This window comes from Herpailurus yagouaroundi, unplaced genomic scaffold (genome assembly GCF_014898765.1).
Source record: "Herpailurus yagouaroundi ecotype Mexico unplaced genomic scaffold, PumYag 139, whole genome shotgun sequence".
In the NCBI taxonomy this organism is placed as follows: domain Eukaryota; kingdom Metazoa; phylum Chordata; class Mammalia; order Carnivora; family Felidae; genus Herpailurus; species Herpailurus yagouaroundi.
The window spans coordinates 6,953,733-6,972,056 of record NW_024412394.1 but is presented as its reverse complement, the minus strand read 5'-3'; positions in this window follow the sequence as shown (position 1 = coordinate 6,972,056).

Here is an 18,324-nt window from a genome sequence, read left to right as displayed (position 1 = left end):
CCAATGCCTTTGGTACTCGTGACTGCAGGACAGGTCCTCCGTCTTTGCCTTCACCCAGACACCGCTGGTCCAGGCTGAGAGCCAGGCCAGTTGAGCAGGAACTCTTAGTTAAACAGTAGACATTCATCGGCTGATGGATGAGTCCTAGGAAAATCAGCAAACTCATTTAAAAAGGCAACCACCCAGATTTTCCTTAGTCCTTTTCCTCACCCAGCCGTGCCCAGACACATGACCTTGACGAGGTCCCTTATCTTGCTGCAAATTATTGCCAGGAAAATCTATGGCCAATTAAACAAGCAAATGTTCCTCTTGTGCCTTTTTACTTCTGCTCTCTTAACTAAGCTCTGGCCAGAAGCCGTGGTCTCGAGAAGATGCTGGACTCACGGGGTTCTCTTCATCAGACTAAACATTTCCCCCCATGGCACAGGCTCCTGGGCTTGGTTATTCAAACAGCAAAACCCCAATGCTCCCAAGATAAACTACTGATGATGTGATAATAGCAATCACCCTGGAGAATTCCAATTGGTGCATATCACCAGGGGAAATGTCATCAGCAAGCAAGAATCCTTGGTTTTTATGGCTCAGATGTAAAACACGAATATGACCGGGTTCCAGTGGCCAATGGAAAAGCATTGACATTGGAAAGTCCTTTTCCTCACCATAGCCAGGGAAAGAGCCAGAAACACTCAGTGTCCCTGGTCTGTAAGAGTCTTTCTCCTACTCCAGCCATTTTGGGCCAATGTTTTGTTTTTGTTTTTGTTCTTAATTTTTTTAATGTTTATTTTTGAGGGCTGGGGAGGGGCAGAGAGAGAGGGAGACGCTGAAGGGAGAATCTGAAGCAGGCTCCAGGCTCTGAGCTGCTCGAACTCGTGAACTGTGAGATCATGACCTGAGCTGAAGTCAGATGCTTAACTGACTGAGTCACCCAGGTGCCCCCATCGTGGGCCAATGTTAAGGAAAATGTCAGTGATGGCTGGTTGAGGGTGAGGGTAGGCCAGAATTTTGTTCCCTAAAATTAGCCAGATCCCACCCACCTACCCTCTCCCCAAGAGCCCAGGCATGCTGCCCTGCCAGCAGCCCACTCCTCACTGCACCCCCATCTCAAAAGTAATTGTTCCTCTATGTTTCTTTGAGTTTCTGCCTGTTTATTCTCCCTGTTCTTTTTTCTATTCCACTGTCTCTTCTCCTTTCTCTGCTCCCTTTCCTGAAGTTGGTCGTCGGTGACTTTGCTCTTCACCCTGTGTCCTACTGTTAGACTACTCAGTTATTCAGGCTTTAACAGGATGCCTGGAAACTGGCAAAGGGGGCTCAAACCCCTTCATCGGGAACATTAGCAACCTGTCCTGGCCATCTTCCACGAACAAGACACAGGGAGCCAGATCCCAGCAGACAGGCCCCGGGTCAGAGATCCTGACCAAGTAAGGGAGAAAAACATGAAACCCTGCTCCCAAAGACATCCCCTCCCCAAATAATAAATATTCCACCCCTTAGCTAACAACTGTCAGTAAAAGATAGAGACCCAAACCCTGGGCGCAGCTCTCCCTTGAGCTTGTCCACTCTCACATCTCAAGAGATTACTTAATCTCTTTTTAAAAAAAAAAAATAATAATTTATCGTCAAGTTAGCTAACATACAGGGTATACAGTGTGCTCTTGGCTTGGGGAGTAGATTCCTGTGATTCATCCCTTACATACAACACCCAGTGCTCATCCCAACAAGTGATCTCCTCAATGCCCATCACCCTCTTTCCCTGTCTCCCCCCGACCCCACACCCCCATCAAGCCTGTTTGTTCTGTGTTTAAGAGTGAGAGTACTCTCTCTTTAGCCACGGAAGTGAAGAATTGATTCTTACAATTTCCATTTTTATTTATGCATTTATTAAGAGACACAAAGTTCCGTTTATGTTTATGTATTTATTAAGAGAGTAAATTTTAATCCCCTCTTCACTTGCATGGCTCCACCCCTGTTCTGGTCCATCCACCGGGCAGCACTGTCACTCAGGTCAGGACGTTCTTTCCAAGCCCTAGGCCAGTCTTGGGGTGTCTCAGCCACATTTCCTCCCTCCTCTCGCTGTCCTCACTCTGGTGATCACAGTGGTCCTAGGGAACCGTCAGGCTTCCCTGCAGGCAGCACGAGAGCAGGCCAGGGCCGCTGCCAGCCCCCCAGGGCAGCTCTGTGTAAATCAGGAAGAAGTGCCCCCTCTTCAAGACAGATGCAGCTTCTGTGGCAGGGAGCACATCTCAGGAGACTTCAGCTCCATGCTCCCCCGTGGCCAGGCAACCCTGTGTACTCTGCACGGAAGACAGGACGGCCAGGACCTACCCTGTGCAAGATGCCGCTCTGGGGATAGGAGCAGTAGGTACCTCTGTGGGCTAAGGGAGTTCTTTGCACTGCTGCAGAAGCAAAGCCCAAAGGCAGTTAGCAACTATTGTGGGACTTAGACTTCAACTGAGAGCTTGTTTAACATGCACATTCCTTCCATAATTTGGCTATTGTTGGAAGTGCTGCTACAAACATTGGGGGAGAGGGGAAAGTGGGTGATGGGCATCGAGGAGGGCACCTGTTGGGATGAGCACTGGGTGTTGTATGGAAACCAATGTGACAATAAATTATATTTAATATGAAAAAAAAAGAAAACAAAACATGCACATTCCTGGCCCCGCCCCCAGAGAATCTGCAGCAGCAGGTGTGGCCTGGGGCCCCTGAGTCAATCTCTGCAGGTGATTCTGTTTTGTTTTGTTTTTAATGTTTACTTATTTTTGAGACGGAGAGTGCGCATGCGTGAGCACAACTGGGAGCGTGGCAGAGAGCGAGGGGGACAGAGGATCATAGTGGGCTCCGCACTGACAGCAGAGAGCCCCATGCAGGGCTTAAACTCAGGAACCATGAGATCAGGAACCATGAGTCATTTGCTCAACCGACTGAGCCACCCAAGTGCCCCTTCCAGGTGATAGTCCCTGGTTCTCCAGAGCAGCCTCTTAGAACCTTTTCAGTTTTGTATCCCAAGAACGAACACATTTTAGCTCTCGCTCACCAAAGAAATGTATTAGTCTTTAAGTTTTATACATGTAATACTGAGAGCCAGGATATTAAGTAATAGAAAGAAAAATTGTTAAAGAGAAAAATAAATATAAATGAAAATGGTAACGTGTTCCTCCTGCCCACACCCCTCTCCCATTCTGCCTTTTAGCTCTCAGGGTTACAGTGCTCCCCGCTTTGGAGGCCAGGGCCACCGAGACTGGGAGAGGAGATTTAGCCACTGAGAACATAAGTCACCACATCACTGGGACCCTTCTCACCCAGTGCTACCCTCTGCCTTCCTACCCCCAATTGGCAATGCTGATTCCCAGGCAGGAATCCAGTTCCAGAAGATCATCATGATTCCATTTCCTTTGGAGGGGGCACTGGCATTATGACCGGTCATTGAGGGGCCCCTCCTGACTTTCAGGGTGCTCTGTGACAGTGAACGCTCCAAGGTTTTGCCTTTCACTGTAGAATGTTTGGACGTTTCTCTCTGTTATGTTCGGCCTCAACCAACCTGCTATGAATCAGGCCTGTGCTGATTTAGCAGTATGTCATATTTCGGGTGCCAGGCTTCCTCACCTGTAAAATGAGAGGGTTGGACTGAGGGATTGCCAAAATGCCTTCCAGCTCTGAGAAGTAAGGCCTCTAAACCCTGGCTGTGCCATTCATGAGTGGGAGAGTCGGGGGGTAGCACTCAGAAAAGACCAGGGAAGTTAGCGGGTTAATAAGGCGGTAACCATCTTTCAGCCAGTTCTTGGGGGAGAGAAGGACACGAGAGAGAGTCAAGGTCACCAAAGCAAGGGCAGTACGACTGCTGGGCTTGGCACCATGCAGGGCGGCAGTCACCGGGTCTGGGTTCTAGAATAGTCTTTGCCTGGAGCAAGTTTCCTTGAGCAAATACTTCATTTTCCAAAGACAGGATGGCTTGGATGGTCACCGTGGACCTCATCATGGGTGTAGTCTAAAATGATTTTTTCAAAGTGAGAGTCATGAAATACATTTTAATTATTTGGTGAGGCAGGTAGGGCATGGCAGAATGGAAAAGTTTCTTGAAACTTTTGTTTCAGGTGTGTGTGTGTGTGTGTGTGTGTGTGTGTGTGTGTGTAAATGAGAAAGGGGGAGAGAGAGAGAGAAAGAGAGAGAAACTGAAGGGACCCCATGAAAAAAAGCTGTTTTTTTTCTCCCTTTGGCTCCTCTTCTGTTTCTACTCTTGCTAACACCTGTACCCCCACTTTACACAGGCCTTAATGTATGTCCAACTTGTAGAGGTCAAGGAGTTAATGCTTTCTTTGGGGTCTTCCAACACAGTAGATGACATCTAAGGAGTGTCCAGGTGACGTCCTCATGAGTGTTTTTCAAGACCACTGACTCAGGACGCCTGGGCAGCTGAGTCAGTTAAGCATCCAACTTCGGCTCAGGTCATGATCTCACAGCTCACAAGTTCGAGCTTGTGCTGACAGCTCAGAGCCTGGAGCCTGCTTCGGATTCTGTCTCTCCCTCTCTCTCTGCCCCTCCCCTGCTTGTGCTCTGTCTCTCTGTCTCAAAAATAAATAAACATTAAACAAATTTAAAAAAAAAAAAAAAGGACCACTGACTCAAGACACCTTGATTGCCAAGACCCCCAGCTCTAGGGCATGAGTGGCTCATGGAGGACGTCTGAGCACTCCTCCTTGTTTTGAACAAATCCTGGATGACTGAGAGGATAAGAACACCAGACCACCATCCTCAATAAAAACGCCCGACCCCAAGCAAAGATGAGACTCATCCTCCATTTTCTTTCCAAATCTCCAAGATGCTCTGTCTGTATCTGCTCTCTCTCTCTCTTTGATAAATTGCTCTCACCTCTTGCTGGCTCACATCTGATTTCCATCTTGTGTGAGGCCAAGGATTCTCTTGCCTGGTCCTGCAGGACCCCCTCTGGGTCCTCAGACCTGGCCTACCTGCATCATGTGTGTTAGAAATAAGCCTACCAACCCAATCAAAGGAGGGACATGGAGACTCAGAACACAGCGAAGTGAGGCTTTAATCAACGCTCTTTCGAGAGCATGTGTCTGATGGACAAACACAGAGCAGTCACAGCAGACAATTTATCTCCTGGCGTGCAAGTCCCTCCCCTGACTCCTCATTGGCTGAGTACTACAGAGGTTATAGCCTAACCCAGATGTTGCCTATGCCCACCTAAGCCAAAAAGTAGTCTCATTGGAATAAATGTACCTTCCCTGAGGTGATGCAGAGAATTTCAGTTCCTCTTCCCTTTGTTCTTTGGTGCATGCTCATTGCAAACCCGTGCAAATAAGTCTGAGAAACAGAGAGGGGAGAAAGAACCAGGAAGTGAAGTGTCTAAGGGTTTGGGACTCCATTGTGGGGGGTGGTTCCTACATATTTCCAGTAGGTTGTAAACCTACTGTTAACTCACCAGCGCAGCTTTTATTTAAAACGGATTTTCTTTAAGTTTATTTATTTATTTTAAGAGAGTGAAAGAGAGAGAATGAGGAGGGGCAGTGAAAGAGAGGGACAGAGAATCCCAAGCAGGTTCCTCACGGACAGCAGAGAGCCCGATGCGAGGCTCGAACTCATGAACTGTGAGATTGTGACCAGAGCCGAACTCGGATGCTTAACGGACTGAGCCACCCAGGTGACCCCACAGCTTTTATTTGGTATTTCTGCAAATGAGTCATCTCCCTTATGTCTCACAATGTGTGCACATGCTGGGTTACCTTACCCAGTTGGGGTCCCAAGAGGAAACAGAAGACACACTGAAATGAGAATAATCTGAGGAGGGTTTAATAGAGAGACTATTTACAAAATTGGGGAAGAGGGAAACCAGCATGCAGGACCCAGGGGTCAGCAGCAGCGGAGATGTTACCACCCCTGGCGCAGAAGGAAAATGGACTGCTTTCCAGAACCCAAAAGAGGAGTTGTGAAGAAGAGCCACCTTGAAAGGAGCAGTGGCCGTTATTGGAGGGACAGCCAGCCTGCTGTGACAGAGCAGGAAGGAAGCTGGGAGACAAAACACCCCAGCCACACTCTCCACCTTTCGTGTCTTGTTGGAACTACCCATTGGCAGTGGAGCCTCCCCAGAAGCCAGAGGGCACCACAGCCGCGGGTGCAGTGCCCTATGCCTCTCATGGCAGAGGGCAGTGGGTCCCAAGGGACAAAGGGACAATATCCCACGCAAAGAGAAGTCAAATCTATTTCTTGCCGTGGATTGCAGTCACATACACTTATGCGCTATTGCCCCCAAGGGACCAAGGTGGCACTGGGAGCCTGCATGCATTTAGAGTCCGTCAGAATAAGGCTGGAATCCTGGCATGCTGCCTGACCTTGGACAGACTACTGAACCTGATGCATGCAGACCAGGTCCAAGGACCCAAAGAGGGAGACCCAGCCAAGAGGGTCATTGGCTTCACGCAGGATGGAAATCAGACATAAGTCAGCAAAAGGGAGAGCAGTTGCAGACGGTCCGTCCTAGAGACTCAGAACGGAAAAGAGCATGAATCTCATCTTTGCTTGGGGCCTGGGATTTTTATTGGCCATCACGGTCTGGTACAGGTGTCCTCATAGACATCTAGGAACTGGGCAGAACAAGGACAGGGGCCAGGTGTCCTTCATTTGTCACTCATTCCCTGAAACCAGGGAATTGGGGATCAAGGTGTTCGGAGTCTGTGCTTTCAGAGAATGTTTATGATGATCTCGCCCATTTACTCCTTAGAGATCATCTATGGCGCTGGAAGACTCCAAAGATATCATTATCACTTTGTCCCTTACAAGGAGGACATTTCACATTACAAGGCATGTGTAGAGTGGGGTGGGGCATGCAGGTCCTAGCAAGAACAGAAGCTAGAAAAAAAGCAAAGTTAAAAAAAAACAGATTTGGGGGCTCCTGGGTGGCTCAGTCGGTTAAGCTTCTGACTTCGACTCAGGTCATGATCTCACGATTCGGGGTTCGAGCCCTGCATCGGGCTCTGTGCTGACAGCTCTGAGCCTGGAGCCTGCTTCGGATTCTGTGTCTCCTTCTCTTTCTTCTTCTTCTCTCTCTCTCTCTCTCTATCTCTCTCTCTCTCTCTCAAAATAAACATTTGAAAAATGAAAAGAAACCAGCTTTTATTTTTCATGGGGTCCCTTCAGTTTCCACGTCTCAAACCCATCTGAGCCTTAGCTCCTTAGCTCGTGCAAGACAGGGAGAAATGATACCAGGTGTGTAGGCTTATCCCATGCATTAAGGATAATAACTGAGAAATGCCAGGTACGTGAGGTGTTCAGTAGTGACAGCGGCGATCCTGTGTTCTAGATGTGACAACAGGAATTATTCATTGACAGCAGGGAGTCCCTCCACAGCACGGGGGCTCAGGGAAGAGTCTGGCCCATCTCTATTTCTTTCAACATCACCCTTGCCTTCTGTGGGCCTTCTTTCCCTCCATGCTTTCCACCCAGGCTTCTGATACACTGTTCTGCAGGCAATTATTGATGGAATGATTTATACATTACAAGGTGTGTATTGTTCTTGGAGAAAGCACAGGCCAGTTGTCAACAGAAATTTACTGAGATGTTAAGTGGTAAGAAGAATTAAAGCCCAAATTAAGGAACCAGAGCAGGAACAGGAGGAGCCTTTCTGGGGAGCCAAGAGTCTGGAGTACTCTCTGTGTGATTCCCATGAGCAGTGCGCCTCCTGGAGGCAAGGGGGCCTGTTCCAGCCAGGAGGGATTTTCCTTCCGCAACTACAGCCATGGCTTGGGTTAAACCTGGGTTCCCCCAGACCCCTGCTCCACAGATCCTGATCTTTTGAGTTCGTGGCAAAAAGTCACTTTGTTTGTCTCCCTAACAATCACCAAGGGTCCCTTTTCATGACAAATCCAGCCAGATGGCCCAGGCTCCTATTAATGGACCATATCTTACAGGAGTCTCAGCTTCCTCACCTGGGAAACGGAAATAACTCCTGCCTTAACGGATGGCTGTGAAGGGTTGGAATCATGTATAGGAAGAGCTTGGGCCAAGTCAACAAATGGAAACTTCTGGTCTGGCCCATCCTGGTCAGTGTCTTCCACAGATGACAGCTCTGGCCCAGCAGGCAAGGCTCCTCCTCTGCAGTCGGGTCACTTTGATCCACAGGGGTTCTGTCCCTGTGATTAAAAGCTGCTGACGCCAAGGGTGCCTGGGTGACTCAGCTGGTTAAGCATTGGACTTTTTTTTTTTTTAAGTTATTTTTGAGAGAGAGAGAGAGTGAGCAGGGGAGGGGCAGAGAGGGCGATGGAAGACTGAAGAGGGCTGTGTGCCAACAGCGGAGAACCTGATGAGGGACTCAAACTTGCGAGCCATGAGATCACGACTTGAGCTGAAGTCAGACGCTTGACCCACTGAGCCACCCAGAAACCCCCCGGCTTTTGATTTCGGCTCAGGTCATGATCTCTCCGTTCCTGAGTTCAAGCCCCACCTTAGGCTCTGCACTGATAGTTTGGAGCCCGCTTGGGATTCTGTCTCCCTCTCTCTCTCTCAAAACAAATAGATAAACCTTAAAAATAAATAAATAAATAAATAAATAAATAAATAAATAAATACCGTTGATGCCAGTGAAGGCTGCCTGTGGCTCCGCTGGAGACACTGATAATGATGCCTTGGGGCTGGGGCGCCCCCCCCCCCCGGGGCAGGAGAAGACCGCTCTGCCAGAGCTTCCAGCCCTGTGTTCATTTGCATTAAAATCAGAGGCTTCACTCACTTTCCAGCTACACACACACACACACACACACACACACACACACGCACACAGGCAAACACACATGTGTACATGCTTGCTGGAGGCTACAGATCAGACTTGTCACTGTGCTTTGGTACATAGAGGATCAGGGGAGCAAGCCTGGAGGGCTGCCGTGATAGGGACCGACAACACTCTAGCTCCTGACAACACTGGCTGCTGGCTGAGATCAGAGCAGGGTTCTGGAACCAGCCTGCTCGGGCTGGTCTCTAATCCAAGTCTTACGGCTTTCAGGTGGGGTGGCCTTGGGCAAGATACTCATACTCTCTGTGCCTCGGTTTCTTTAACTGCAAGTGAGGGCCGTGGTATGCTGTGATGAAGGGTTGTGATGAAGGAAGCTTTCCTGAGTCAGAACAGGGAAGGAGGCTGGAATAAGAGGTGGTATAGTCATCTAGTGCTCCGTGTGTGTTAGCCCCCGTGTCAGCTTTCAGCCTTATCACTAGCACAGGGATGCCTGGCTGGCTCAGTCAGTAGAGTGTGTGACTCTTGATCTTGGGGTTACTGAGTTCGAGCCCCACACTGGGGAGTGGATTGTACTTAAAATTAAGAAAAAAAAAATCTTTGTGGAGGTGCCTGGGTGGCTCAGTTGGTTAAACGTCAACTCTTGATTTCAGCTCAGTTCATGAGATCGAGCTCCTTGTCAGGCTCTGCACTGACAGCACAGAGCCTGCTTGGGATTCTCTCTCTCCCTCTCTCTCTGACACTTTCTCACTCTCTCTCTCTTTCAAAATAAAAAAAATAAACTTAAAAAAATTTTGGGGGTGCCTGGCTGGCTCAGTCAGTAGAGTGTGTGACTCTTGATCTCTAGGTTGTGAGTTCGAGCCAAGCTCCACGTTGGGTGCGCAGATTACTTAAAAAATAAAATCTTAAAAGAAAATCTTTAAAACAAGTGTACAGTGAGAGGAGCCCTGGACTGGGCTGGGAAGAAGAACCAAGAGTTAATTCCACTATTATTGTTATTTTTCCAAAAATGTTATTCCAAATGGTACTTGGGGCAAGTTATAGAGATCCTTACACTTCACCAAAATAGAATAAAGAACAGGAGGACATTTGGCTGAGGGGAGAGCGAGGGCAAGAGAAGGGTGGTCCCTCAGTCCTGTGGAGTTTCCGGAGGTGGACATTATGGGCTCTGAGCACCATACAAACACGATCACTTGCAAAATTCACTGACAAATGCAAGTCAGTTGCAAAGTGGATGAACAGCCCCCCAAACAGAAGGTTGAAGAAAGAAGTCACTGGCAAAAGAGTACATGCTGTGCGATTCCATTTATATAATAAGTACAAACACGGGCGAAACTAATCCATGCTGTTAAGTCAAGTTAATTGTTATCCTGGGGGGTGGGGCAATGGCGGAAGATTGGGGGCAGGGGAGTGTGCTGGGGGACCTGGCAAAGTCCTATTTCTCCATGTGCGTATGGATGACACAGGTGTTTTCAGTTTGTGAGAATTCATCATGCTGTACACTTAAAATGTGTGTTTGTGTACACGTAATTTTCCCTGAAAATTTCAAACAAAAGCAGTTGCTTGGTGAAAGCACAGCTTTTCAGTAGACTGAGTATGTAAATAACACTATTGTCAATGACAGGGATAAATAGCTCATCTGCCTTGTGTGCTCCACTAACCACTACATCTATTCCCCTCACAGCTGTCCCATGAGGTGGGGGTGGCACTCCCCTCTTACAGATGGGGCAGCTGAAGCTTAGTAGGTGAAGTAATTTCCCCGGCACCCCCAGATCCCTTCCCTGGCAGAACATACTGCTTTGTGTGTGTTCCCCCCGCCACCTGCATACCCAATAGTCAATGCCTTGAGGATAGAGCACAGAGTCTGACATATAACTAAAGCTCAATACATGCCCGAGGGAGGGAGGAAGCAAGGAACGTTATTCCATTGTCGCCCGTCACCCCATCTTGGCATTCTGAATTCATTTTTGTCTCCTGTCTAATTTCTATTGCATTTATAGGCAGCACCAAAGGGCACTTAATTGCTTTTTGTTGCTAGTTCTAAAACATTCCGTCACTCGGGCCCATGCCTCTGAGCTGCACGATTGTTTGGCATGATTGAAGAGTGAAGAGATCTACTTCTGCTTCCCAGAGAGCGCAGCCTGGATGGGAGAGAGAAGATGGGGAGAAGTACAGGAAGGTTGGGGTGGAGGTGGGGAATGGATGCCTACGCCTGACTCCCTCCCACCTGCCCAAAGCCTTAATTCTTAACCCAGCACCAGGAAGTAAAAGTGAGTGAATGGCCCCCAAATGGAAACATCTCCTGGCCCCGTTCCTCCACTCCGGGGCCTTGCTTCTGTCCCTGTCCTCTGCCTTGGCCCCTTCCCACCCTATTGGATCCTTTGTCTGAATTAAGATCAACAGACAGCCCAATGTGTGGTCAACTCACCGCGAAGCCTGCACTTAGACTCTCTCTGCCAAAAGCCTTTTCTCCTGGGGAGGCTTCAGCAGACATTGAAAAGCTGCGGAGTCTCCAGAGTCCCAGAGAAAAGCCACCCTCTTCTGATACCAGAAGATCTTTACACATCCCTCCAGAACAGTGAGAGACGCGGCTTTCCTGCCCTTTGGGAGGGTCATGTCTTTCTGCCACTGCTTGTGTTACACTGAGTCAACATTCAATGAATAATGAATTATAATAATAATAACTTGAGGAAATTTATGCCCTAGCTTCAACTGGGTCCAAAACATAAAGGGAAAATTCACTGTAAATTACATCCTGGGACGAGCAAGTGAATAATACAGGCTTCTTTCCCCAGAGACCTCCAAATCAACTCATTTAAATTAATAAATCCCACTCTCCTCTGTGCCTGAATAACAGGCTTATTTATGTGTCTTAGAATTGGCCAAAATATCCGAGTGAGGGAACAGAGCAATTAGAGTCTTTTCTTTACACCGAGAGATTTTTGAGATGCCGGCTAAGCTAGCTAACTCTCATTTTGCCTGAACACAGGGAAAGGAGAAAAAACCACAACAACATTGAATTCAATCTGACGAATGGATTGCTTCTAAATCTACATGCTGCCAAATAACCAAATTGACTGGATTTTTCACTCTTCAGTCACTTCTTTTGTTAATATCTGGGTATAGGGCTTCTAGGCCTAAAACCTTGATTTGGACCGGTCTTTCTTGAAAAGATCTCTGCAGAGCTCAAGACTGGGAGATATGGTTTGTTTTGACAGGTCTTCCTACTGAGACCCCTTGCATTCAGAGCCAAATTCTAAACTATTTTACGGAATGGGACTACCAGTCAGAGTGGATGTGGCGTGCGAAGGGGGTGGGGTGGAGGGGGTGACTGGGCAGTGTTAACTCTCTAGTTTGGGGTATGTTAGGGTGGTCAGTGGGGGGCAGAGGTGGATCTTGGAGGAGAGGCAGGGTGAGACACTGGAGGGCTCAGGACAGCTTCTCTTTACCAATGGAAATGAAAGTATTTTAAAATTTCAGGGGCATCTCAGTCGTTTGGGCGTCCGACTTCGGCTCAAGTCATGATCTCATGGTTTGTGGGTTTGAGCCCTGCGTCGAGCCCCTCGACGGCTCAGAGCCTGGAGCCTGCTTCAGATTCCGTGTCTCCCTCTCTCTTTGCCCCTCCCCTGCTCATGCTCTATCTCTGTCTCTCAAAAGTAAATAAATGTTAAAATTTAACATTTCAACAGTACAGATGGCTGTATATCAAGTCTGCCTCTGTGTGCTATGAACAGCTGGGGGTGGGGAGAACGTTCTAATCTGCCTTTGTGGGTCATTTCTGTTCTCTTCCCTCTGACCTTATTTCTTCTTAAGCTAATCTGTTCATTGTCACCCTGATTTACACAGCTGTGGTGCAATGCAATTCTGATGCTAACTACCTTGAGTTAGGTCAAGTTCCATAGGTTAAGGGCACAGTCCCCAACAAATCCACCCTCACTTCAGACACTAGCTACAATCTGGGGGACCCCCAGAGCCACCTCATACTTCAGACCAACTGGCTAAAAACTTCAGGTGTACCTCTTACCTTCTCAAGTTTGATAATTCACCAGAATGACTGCTAGAACTGAGGAAAGCGGTCTACATAAAACGACAGTCTTATTGTAAAGGATATAAATCAGGACCAGCCAAAGGAAGAGACACAGATGAAGTCTGGAAGGATCCCACATGTGAAACTTTCTGCGTCCTCTGGATGCATCACCCTCACAGCATGCTAATATATATCATCAACCAGAGAAGCTCACCCAAGCCACAGTCCAGAATTTATGTTGGTATTTGATTGGGTAGGCCTAATTGAAACCTTGACCACAAGACTGATCACAGTCTCTAGGCCCCTGCCATTCCCGGGAGGTTGAGCTGTTATTGTGTGGCTCAACAGTCCCAACCATTTTCTCACGTTTGGTCTTCATGGTATGACCAGTCCCCGTCATCTTGGTAGCATGAACTCAGGTGTGGTCGAAGGGCACACCATGAATAACACAGGAAATTGCAAGGTTTAGAGGTTCCCTTCCAGGACCTAGGAACAAAGGCCTGCCAAATCCGTTATTATACAACATATGGCTTAAACGAACATACTTTCACTGGGGCCTAGCTTCTGTGTCCATTCCATATGGCCTAGAATGCTATTGTGTGAGTGTGTGTGTGTGTGTGTGTGTGTGTGAGTGAGTGAGCACATACACAGAGGTGACTGAGAAAGTGGAAGGATGAAGCAGAAAGAACCTTGGATTAGAGGTTGAGCCCTAGTCTTGGGTTGGGTGAAACATTATCCTCAGGGAGGGAAAAGAGTAATAGTTCTGCCACCAAGGCCAACTCTGTGCTCTTAAGGGTTTGCTCATAGGCTAGAGGACAGATGGTCTGAGAGGGGGCCAGAGAATGGAAAGTTGGGGGTAAGCAGGGACATCTTGTAGGATGGGGAATGTCAGAGTTGGGAATGTCCTGTGTCCACAGTCTTGTGAGTGTGTGTGTGTGTGTGTGTGTGTATGCATATGCATGTACCTGTGCCTGTGTAACACACATATGAGCTTGTGTGAAGGTAAAAAGGAAGGACAGGCTAAGTTGACAATACTCTCCAGATTTGGGGTTACCATCCACTAGGGTACAAGATGAACCAATGGCTGATAAATGGTGCCCCTCTCACTATCATGCCTAATGAACCACTTAGAGAATTTTGACTTCCTGTTCTTATGACTTTGGGCTCTGCCAGATTCCCGGGGAGGGAACACACTTCCACCAGGGGACACTGAACTTAAAGCTATGATCACAACATGGTCACCCTGGGCTCCTCTAGCCAGTAGATCAGCAAGCAAAGAGAGGAGTTACTATCCTGTACAGGTGGAAGTCACTGGCCCTGACCACCAGGGTAGTTAGGGCTGTTGTCACACATTGCGGGCAGGGGGAAACATCTAGAACACAAGAATTCACTGCGCTTGGGCTTCCATGCCCCAGACAAGTACTACAATCACAGCCTGACAATGGCAAGGCAACTAAGAGCTCAGATCTCTTGAGATAAGGCTCAACAGTCTCTCACCAGGCATGCAACCCAGATCAGCTGGCCAGGGGAGAGGAACACTGAAGATGTGTGTTGGAGGAGGGAGATGAGGAATATTAGTTATGGTCTCGAGACCAGTTGTGATGGCAGGGACCATAGCTAGCTCCACTTACCTCCCTGTTCTGGCCGAGATTGTAGGCAGCCACTGCCATGAAGGACACTCTAGGATGAATCTGACATAGTGGACATAGGCCCACAAAGATCTCAGGGTTTCAAGGGGTGGGGTTACCACACACCTCTTCTGTACTACTTTGCACCCTCTTGTCCTCACTTCTTATTCCAGCCACTGCCGTGGCAATCAGGCCCGTGCAGTTTACAACCAGCTTCACGCGGGTTACAATATCACAGCACCTTACCCCCAAGTCTATGCCCTGTACCTCTTGCTTCCTGTGCTGGGACTTCTCAGACACCAAGTCATGGATACCGGCAGGAGCCCACTCAGCATGTGCACACGAGCAACCCAGAAGTGTGTGGTACTTATGGCCTGTGAGGCCACCCTTGACCAACGGCGGAAGGAAAATGGTAGCATGGGGTTTCTCCCTTTCATTCTCCAAGCAGAGAGTTCTGAGATGTATTTCTCCCAGCTTTCTGTCAAAATCAACTCTCCATGGCCCACACTGGTAGCCAACTCATTAATGCATTCTCCTGGCTTTCCTTCTTCTCCAGCCTCACTCTCTTGCTCCATGGAATCACATATCAAATAAGCCACCTGCATGAGAACCTTTGTTTTGGATTCTGCTTTGGGGGAAAAGCAGTCTCCCTCAACTGTCTATTCTCAGTACAGGAACTAGAGTGATCCTCACATGAGTTAGATCAAGAATCCTCTGCTCCAAACCTGGAGTTCTAGACAGGTTCTAGCCCCCACCTTGAGGCAGCCTCCCCCAGCTCCTTAAGGCAGCCAGGGCCAGTTACCCCCACTGGAATAGCTCCTCCTCTCCTGGGAGACCTTGTATGAGTTGACCCCCCATGACCTCTCTGACCTTGTGCCCCACCACCTTCTCTCACTGACCCACTTCCTCTCGTTCCAGGCTCTTGGCTCTCTCGAACACATAGCCAAGCTCCCACCTGAGGGTTTCATGGCAGCTCTTCCTTCTGCCTGGAGTGCTGTCTCTCCAGATGTTCACACGGACAGCCCCATCATTCTTTCGGGTCTTTCCTCTGCTAGTATCTCAAGGGAAGGTGACCAACCATCCTGGTTTGCCTGTGGCTCTGACGCTTCCCAGAAGGGGGGACTGTTGGTGTTAAGACTAGTTCAGACCCAGGCCAACTGGGATGCTTGTTCGCCTTATTTCAATGAGACCTGACTTTTCCATGTGAAAATTTCAACATCTCCAATTCTCTCCCCCACATCCCTCATTCCCATTTATTCTGCTCTCATATTTCCTTTCTTTCACAGCATCGTCTCCTCCAACCTACTACACAGTTTATTCACATAGTATGTTTATTGTTTAGAGTATGCCCTACTCTATCCCTAGTCTCTAGAACAGCTGAGCACAGGGTTCTCGAAGTGTGGCCCTTGGACAGCAGCAGCATCACCTGGGAGCTTGTTGGAAGTGCAAACTCTTAGGCTTTACCTCCCAACCCACTGTATCGGACACCCTGGGGGCTGAGGGGTGGGAGTCCAGGGATCTGTGTGTTAACAGGCCCTCCAGAAGATTCCAAGGCACATCCAGCTTACAAGCCGCTGCCCTAGCACACAGCAAGTGCTCGATACGTGTTTGCAGAGAGAACGAATGACTTCCATGGGCATGGATCCCCTTCATCCATTCTACAGAAATGGGTTCTCAGTGGGCTCTTTATCAATAAGGATTTGCCTCTGTATGGAGGATTTGTTGCTTTGTGCCAGAGAGAGATTTCTCTTCCAGCCTGCAAGCCCCAGCTTGTGAGCACCCGGGGTCATCATAATTAACCCGACACGGGCTGCCTACGTGTGGTGAAAGCATCTTGACGCTTGCTTGCTTATCTCAGTGTGGAAGGTGTGAGAGAAATAGAACTGCTCTTATATTCTCCCATGATACCTGAGCTGTATTTTTCTTCTTTGACCGGGTAACCTCAATCAGCAATGTTATGGAGGATTATTTCAAAGGGTCAGACGGGAGTGGGGCAGGAGCGAGACGTCTGATCTCGGCCCTTCCTGAGAAATCAAACATTCCTGCAGTGCAGCAGGAGAGATTCAGGCAAGGCCTCAGGAAGGACTTTCTGAAGGCCAAGGAAAGTGCTGGGGACCTAAAGAAAACTATGAAACCCTCTCTCATAAATGCCTGAGTTGGGGTCGGTCCTATGTGTGGGCAGAGGAACCGGCCACAAGATTTTCCGGACTCAGGCAACGGATTGAGAGGTGGCTTCCTTTCAGTGAGCAGTCGGGAGCAGGCATTGTTCCTTGCTCACCTGCCATGAGGATTTGAACCCATTTTTCCTGATTTCTTTACCTCGGGGTTTTCAACCTTGGCACCACTGACGTTTTGTACTGAATAATTATTTGTGGAGGTGGCTGTCTTATGCAATGTAGGATGTCTAGCAGCATCCCTGGCCTCTGTCCCCTGGGCATAGATAGCATCTTCTTCTCTGAATGTGACAACACAAAACGTCTCCAGACGTTGCCAAATGCCCCTGGGGTGGGGACCGCTAGGTGTACCATGAAGCCCCGAGGATCTATAAGGTCCTTCTTAGCCCCGATATTCCAGGGTTCTGTCAAATCGAACAGAAGGCACTTGGGGCAGCAGAATTATGGTAGGGCTTCACCCTGAGACACAGACTACGTGTCACATGCACGGTGGGCCACCACAAGGTCAGGATGGCCTCTGATTGGATCTCTTCAAAATGCTTGTTCTCCAGACAAGCAGGTAGCATCTTCAATGACCATCCTGTCTGGATATTCACTGATGAGCGAGGAGGCACTGATGTCACGCAAAGGAATCCCTCCCTCATTTGTAAACCAGTGCCCCAGGCCATGCTTTCTCAGGAAACCAAGGGCCCAAAGTCACAGCCAACCAGATCTCCACTCCAAGCTATTTTTGAGGCATTATCTCCAGAAAGACCCTTTCGGGGTGAGGCGAGGGAGGCAAGGTCTTGCAAGTGCAGGGGCAGGACCCCTTCTTTATTTAAAATCTGGCTATTTTTTTCATCGTGGATTTTTTTTGCATTGATTTTGATTTTGTAAAGACACACTGCATTGAAACATTTTGTTCCTGAGTTACGTTGTGTCCCTCTGAAATGTTGCATCCTAGCAAGTGTCTCACTCGCCTCATCCTAGCCCTGGCCCTGATCACCCAGATTTTATGATGCAGGACAGCAGGCCTGGGAGTGAGGAGCATGGCAAAAGGAGCAGCCAACACTTACCCTGAAGGGCCCGAGCACCTGGTGTTGCAGAAGCCCCAGTAGCGACTGCTCAGCGCGAGCACACTGAAGATAAACTAGACAGAGCCTCCCAGCCCTGATCCTCGGTGAATGAATGGTCTGGGGCGCCACACATCATCCATTTATTCACAGTCATTCTCTGAGGACCCGCTCTTGGTAGATGCTGGTGAGACCAATGTGGTGACGATCACTTCCAGGCCGGGAAGACAGGCTCATAAACAAACGAAGCCTAATGCTGGTGATAAGGACTGTACAAAGCACCGTGGGAGTCTGCTCGAGCAGTGATTCATTGGATCTGATCTGCGGGGACAGAACCCAAATGCAAGATTCATTCCCAACCCAGGAGAGATCCTGTCAACCACAGGTCATTCTCCGCGTTCGCTAACAAGCCTGCCAGTCTCTACGGTGGGATGTGAGCTGGGGAGTTAGCCTCATTTGCTTTAGTCACTTGGGCAGCAATCAAGGGACTCCCTACCCCCCCCCTTCGTACAGCAGAGGCTCGGTCGGGTAGAAACAATTAATGAAATGATTCCCACATAATTAGAGGGCTTAACTGATGAAAAGCCAGAATATGGTTTTTTATTGCCCACTCTCTTTTGTGATTTGAGATTCAGGCGGTGGTTATGGCGGGGACTTTCAAGGAAGAAAGAGAGAGAAAAGAATGTGCTTGTGAACGATGGTCTAGCTC